Raw genomic sequence first — 6,210 nt, forward strand, 5'->3', positions numbered from 1 at the left:
GCTAGAAAGCGCTCATAGGTGCATCCGGCTTGCACCATGCTGCTAGATCCTCCCGAGTAAAGCCAAGGCCCTCCCTGATATGGCCAAGGACCTCCTGGTTGCGGCCAAAGTCCTTCTTGTTGCGGACAAGGCCCTCCTTGTGGCGGCCAGGGACCCCCTTGTTGTGGCCAAGGTCCCCCTGGTTGTGGCCAAGGCCCTGTCTGCTGTGGCCTAAAATTTTGCTGCATAAACTCCGTCATCTGCCGTATGGCTTGGGCTATGGAGTCATCTCTTGACGTATTGTCCCGTGGCTCCTGAGTAGATTTCTTTGGCCTCCCCATTTTCCTGCCACCACAACCTTTGACCCCCTTTAAGAAAAAAAAAAACAAATAAAACCAACAACAAACAAAAACAGAACCAAAGACCAACACCACATCACACAAAACAAAAGAAACCAGCTTGCAACAATATAACTAAATAAATAAAAACAAACAAACAAGTTCAAACAAATAAAACAAATAAACAAAACAAATAACAACTTTACTTAACATAAATTTTTTTAAAACACAACCTTAAAACATTCTGGTACTACCTACGGGACATGTGGTTTTTACCCAGAGCCAAACCGCTCTGATACTACCTGTGACGCCCCCAAATCCCCACGCACGAACACGGGAAAATCAAGACGTCCGGATGATGATATCACGGGTCATCATCCTATCGACGTGTGCCAAGTGTGTGAAAAAGCGACGAATGTGCACGAGAAAATACGCAGCGAAAAGCCAGTCAATAACTAAGTACCAGAATTTTTCTTGTTTAATACAAAGCTATACAAAACATACATAAATAAATATTACAAGACACAAATATAATTTTAAACTAAATACAAAATATAACATCAGCACCCCAGCGGAGCCACATCCTCGGGCTCAGACTCTTCCTCCTCATCCTTGATCTCTGCATCAAAATCGACAGTACTAAAAATGGTGCCACAGGTAAGTAAACTCCAAATACCACTAGATAAAAACATATAAAACTCAAACAATATGCATGAAATAAAAACCAATGCACATGCGCCATAAAACATGATTTTCACACGCACGCCAAAAACCCATTTGGCCCACAAAAACATATCCTTAAAACCAAGCCTCGCCATTATCCCAGATAATGGCCCAAACCACCATTTTCCCAGAAAATAGATCAAAAACCTCGGAAACCAAGCATCGCCATTTTTCCAGAAAATGGCCCACATCCGAAAACCATAAAAACAATCCGGTTATGCATGCACCATGATCTCCCCTAGGGATCACCCGCATACCCTGGCTCTGTACCACACCGCAGGTAACGACTATGCATGTGACACCTAAATGAACGATGCCCAGACTCGCGCCTCGCGCGTACCTGGCCAGACCATCCTCTAGTCCCCGCCACTCTAGGGACCACGGAGTCGACACGACAGCGTTACCGTATCGTGCGATCTGGTCGTCGCCCTGCAAGAACCCAGGGGATGTCACTTAGTTTTATCCACTCCCGAATGATCAGAGGAGTTCCACCGAGATAATAACCCATCCCGGCTTGGGCTCGTGAGACACACGCACCCAAAAACCATTTACGCCAATAAAACGGGATTTTTCCGATTAAAACAATATGCACCTAAACACAATATGCAACTCACGCCCCATAGCACAAATAATCAAGCAAACACAAACAAGCAAAACCAAGCACTTCGTCCTCAATCCATCCGACCCCCGAACTCCTCGGACTCAGTTTGGAATCAGCCAACCAACAACAATCAATTATTGAATGAGCAAAACATATTTAAATCTGAAAGTAGGGTTTGAAAAATACTTACAGCGCTATATGGTATTTTTAGAAAGCTTGCGGCGTTGCAAACGGCGGAAGGAAAGCAACGCAACAGTGAAACTTCACTGTGGCCGTGGGTTGTAAAATACCCACTTTTGAACGGGGACAAACCAAGGCTTGGGATTGATAGGGAATGGTCTAAGGATGATTATGAAGCTAGTGGAAGTGAAGTTTGGCCATGGGTGGCGGCGAAAACGGTGGTTGATGGCCGGATTTCCCAAAATGGAAATCTAGCTCGTTGGAGCTGTTCCGGTGGCTATTAGAGGCCGGAAATGGGTGGGTTAGGACGGCAAGGAACTGGCGATGAAGTGGTGAAGAGGTGGTGGCCGGAGGTGGAGCAACGGCGGCGGATCGGGGCAAAAACCGTGGGGCTTGTTGGGCGTTTTCCGGCCAAACGGCTGGTCGGATGGGGCTGGGGTTCGGTGGGGTGGTGCGCCAGCAGGAGGGGGTTCGACCGGCAGGGGTGGTGTCGACCATGGTGGCCGGACGGCAGTGGGTCGGGGCTGAGGTTGAAATCGGCATGGGAGAGGAGAGAGAGAGAGAGAGAGAGAGAGAGAGAGAGAGAGAGAGAGAGAGAGAGAGAGAGAGACGAACGCGGGGGGGGGGGGGGTTATGCGCGGGAAGGAAAAAGAAAAGGAAGAAGAAAAAGAAAAAGAAAGAAAAAAGAAAAAAGGAAAGAAAAGAGAAAAGAGAAAAAGGAAAAAGGGAAAAGAAAAGATGTAGGAAAGAAATGAGGTCTAATCCTCACTCTGGAAAACAAAACAAATCCGCTGAGAACGAGATTAAAAACCGTAAAATGAATAAATAAATAAAACACAACATCCAACAAATAAAAACCAATTTTAAAATGAAATAATTTAAAATAAATAAATCAATATATTAATTAAATTAAAAACAACCCTTCAGTGAAAAAACACGCAAAAGCGGGTCATCACAAATTATTTCGTTTAAAACTTATTTCCATCTTAGATTATTATTTATTAGTTAAAATAATAATAAAATATTATAAATTTAATATTTTTTTTGAAATTTTTTTCTATTAATTTTTTTTCCTAAATTAAGAACATATATAAAAATACATTATTATTTTTTATAAAATAATATGAAGAAATAATGTAGGAGAAAGAATGAGAATGGGGAGGAAGAATAGATGGAAGGGAGAAAGTGTATAAAGATATAATTTTTTATTCATTTGGATGTGAAATAGTAACAATTAAATTTGGTTGTAAATCTTAATTTTACTGTAGCTAAAAGTAAAAAATTTTAAAGTTAGATAATCCAATGTAGAGTATTTTCAAGTCCTATTAGCTAAATTTCCCATTAGATTTGTATTTGCATAATCCAATGAGAATGCTTAAGGCATGGTTAATGGAACAAAATGCAGTAGAGAGAAGGTGGAGATGGTTAGGAATATGTTGGGTTTTGACTGCAATTTCACTGTGGATTTCAGAGGATTAAGTGGTGGGCTAGCCTTTTTATGGTATGGTTCGAGTAACTTGGAGCTAGAATCTTATTCTAGATCTCATATCTCTATGGTTCACAAGGATTCTGATGATAAGGAAATGCTACTTACAGTTTTCTATGGGTCCCCTCAAGTTGATCAAAGAGAGAATAGTTGGGGTCTGTTGAGGGCGTTAAAGCCAAGTGATAATAGAGCCTGGGTTTGTGCAGGTGATTTCAATGAGATACTGCATCAACATGAGAAGGTTGGGGCTGCAGTGAGACCTTATTATCAGATGGAGAATTTTAGAGCAGCAGTGGATGAATGTGGTCTTAGTGATCTGAGATTCAATGGCAACAAGTTTACTTGGAGTAATAACAGAGAAAACAATTAGTTCACCAAAGAAAGACTAGATAGGGGCTTGGGTAATTCACATTTAGCCCTCATGTTCAGCAATATAGAGGTTCACACCCTTCCTGCCCAAACTTCAGATCACTCTCCTCTTTTTGTCTCCATGACTAATGATCTATGCAATTATTTCCAGAAAAGGCGTTTGTTTAGATATGAATGTTCTTGGGACAAGAAGGAACAATGTAGAAAGATTATTGAAGAAAAATGGAGATAAAAAACAGCAAGGGGTAGCAAACTCCACTTAGTTCTGGGTGGCTTGACCCTATGCAGAAATGCCCTCACTAGGTGGAACAAGAATTGTTGGAAGAACAATAAGGAGCTGGTGTTAGCAAATCTAAAGGATATTTTAAGGCTTCAAGAGGAGAACTTGGGGCAGTCTGTGGCTATTATTAAAAGGAAGCAAAAGGAAGTGGATCAGCTGCTAGCAGAAGATAATTTAAGATGGAAACAAAGGGCGAAACAGAGATGGTTATAAGATAGAGACAAAAATACAAGGTACTTTCACATGTGTGCCAACCAAAGAAGGAAAACTAACAGAATTAGCAAAGTGGAAGGGGAAGATGGCACTCTCTACACTAATGCAACTTAGGTGGCAGGTCTGTTTCAAGAGTATTATGAGAAGTTATTTTCATATTCTAAACCTTCAAGGATTGACTATTGTTTACAATTTTTGGTTCCTAAGGTCACAGAAGAGATGAATTCTTTCTTGTGCAAAGAGTTTGTGGCAGAAGAAGTTAGAGTGGCAGTTTTTCAGATGAACCCTCTGAGTTCACCTAGGCCAGATGGATTCAGTGCAAGGTTTTACCAAGCACATTGGCAGGTGGTGGGGGAGTATGTGAGTAAGGCAGTGCTTGATTTCTTGAATTTTGGTAGAGGAGATCTAAACACCATTAATGACACATTTATTGTGTTAATTCCTAAGAAGAAACTTCCTTCCAAGGTGACTGATTATAGACCTATTTCACTTTGTAATGTAATCTATAAAGTTATCTCTAAAGTGATAGCAAATAGGTTGAAGAAAGCCTTACCTAATCTTGTTTCTCAAAACCAGAGTGCTTTTATATCTGGTAGACTTATTATGGATAATGTGATGGTTGCCTATGAAGCTATGCATTCTATGAACAATAGATTGAAGGGTAAATATGGTTTTATGGCTTTAAAACTAGATATGAGTAAGGCCTATGATAGGGTGGAGTGGGAGTTTTTGCTTGCTGCATTATCTAAGTTGGGTTTTCATGAGAAATGGTGTGGTCTGATTAGGAAGTGCTTGGAATCAGTATCCTTTTCTTTGCTTATAAATGGCTCACCTCAGGAGAAATTCTCAGCATCTAGAGGTTTGAGGCAAGGTGATCCCTTGTCACCTTATCTCTTTATTCTATGTTCTGAGGTTCTAAGTTGCATGTTGACACAAGCTGAAGGCACTAGAGCTATAACAGGAGTACCTATTGTTAGAGGACAGATTTGCATTAATCATTTATTTTTTGCAGATGATTCTCTTTTGTTTTGTAAAGCTTCTTCCTTAGAATGGAGCAATTTGCTCTATCTCTTGGAATGTTATGAAAAGGCTTCTGGTCAAAGGTTGAACAAGGAGAAGACTTCTATTTATTTCAGAAAAAACACTCCTCCTGATATAAAAGCAATGATTCTGAGTCTAGCAGGAGTTCGATTCTCATGTTCCTATGAAAAGTACTTGGGACTTCCAGCTTTTGTTGGAAGATCCAGATCCAAGGCTTTCTCACCAATCTTGGATAGAGTCAGTAGCAAGGTAAGAAATTGGAAGAATAAATTCCCGTCAAAAGCTGGGAAAGAAGTGTTGTTGAAAGCAGTAATCCAACCTTTACCAACTTACTATATGTGGATTTATAAACTCCCTAAAAGTTTCCTTGGTAAGCTGAACAATATTATGAGACAATTCTGGTGGGGCCAACAGAAATGTGAGAGGAAGATTAATTGGATTTCCTGGAGGCAAATGGGCAAATCTAAATCAGAGGGGGCGCTTGGTTTTAGGGACTTTGAAAGCTTTAATATAGCCTTGTTAGCTAAGCAATGCTGGAGATTACTCCAATCCCCACATTCTTTAGTTAGTCAAGTCTTTAAACATAAATATTTCCCTAATAGTTCATTGTTTGATGCCAAAGTAGGTTCTTCTCCCTCATACATTTGGAGGAGCCTATGTGAAGCCAGAAAGTTGGTGCATGAAGGTTCTTTTTGGAGGATTGGGGATGGTGCTCAAGTGTGCATTTGGAAAGATCGATGACTTCCTCAACCAAACTCATTTAGGGTCCAAAGTAGTCCTACTACTTTGAACCTGAATGAGAAAGTGGCAAGTCTTCTTGATCCAGTGTCAAAGGGCTAGAACATTTCTCTAATTAGGAGTTGGTTTTCTGAAAGAGAAATGGAACTTATAACTTAATTACCTGTTAGCACTACAGGGTGTCTTGATAAATTAATATGGAGATGCAACCAGAATGGGCTCTTTACATTAAGGAGTGCCTATCATCTACAAATGGAGTTAT

The sequence above is a fragment of the Carya illinoinensis genome, chromosome 2 (assembly GCF_018687715.1).
Source record: "Carya illinoinensis cultivar Pawnee chromosome 2, C.illinoinensisPawnee_v1, whole genome shotgun sequence".
NCBI lineage: Eukaryota > Viridiplantae > Streptophyta > Magnoliopsida > Fagales > Juglandaceae > Carya > Carya illinoinensis.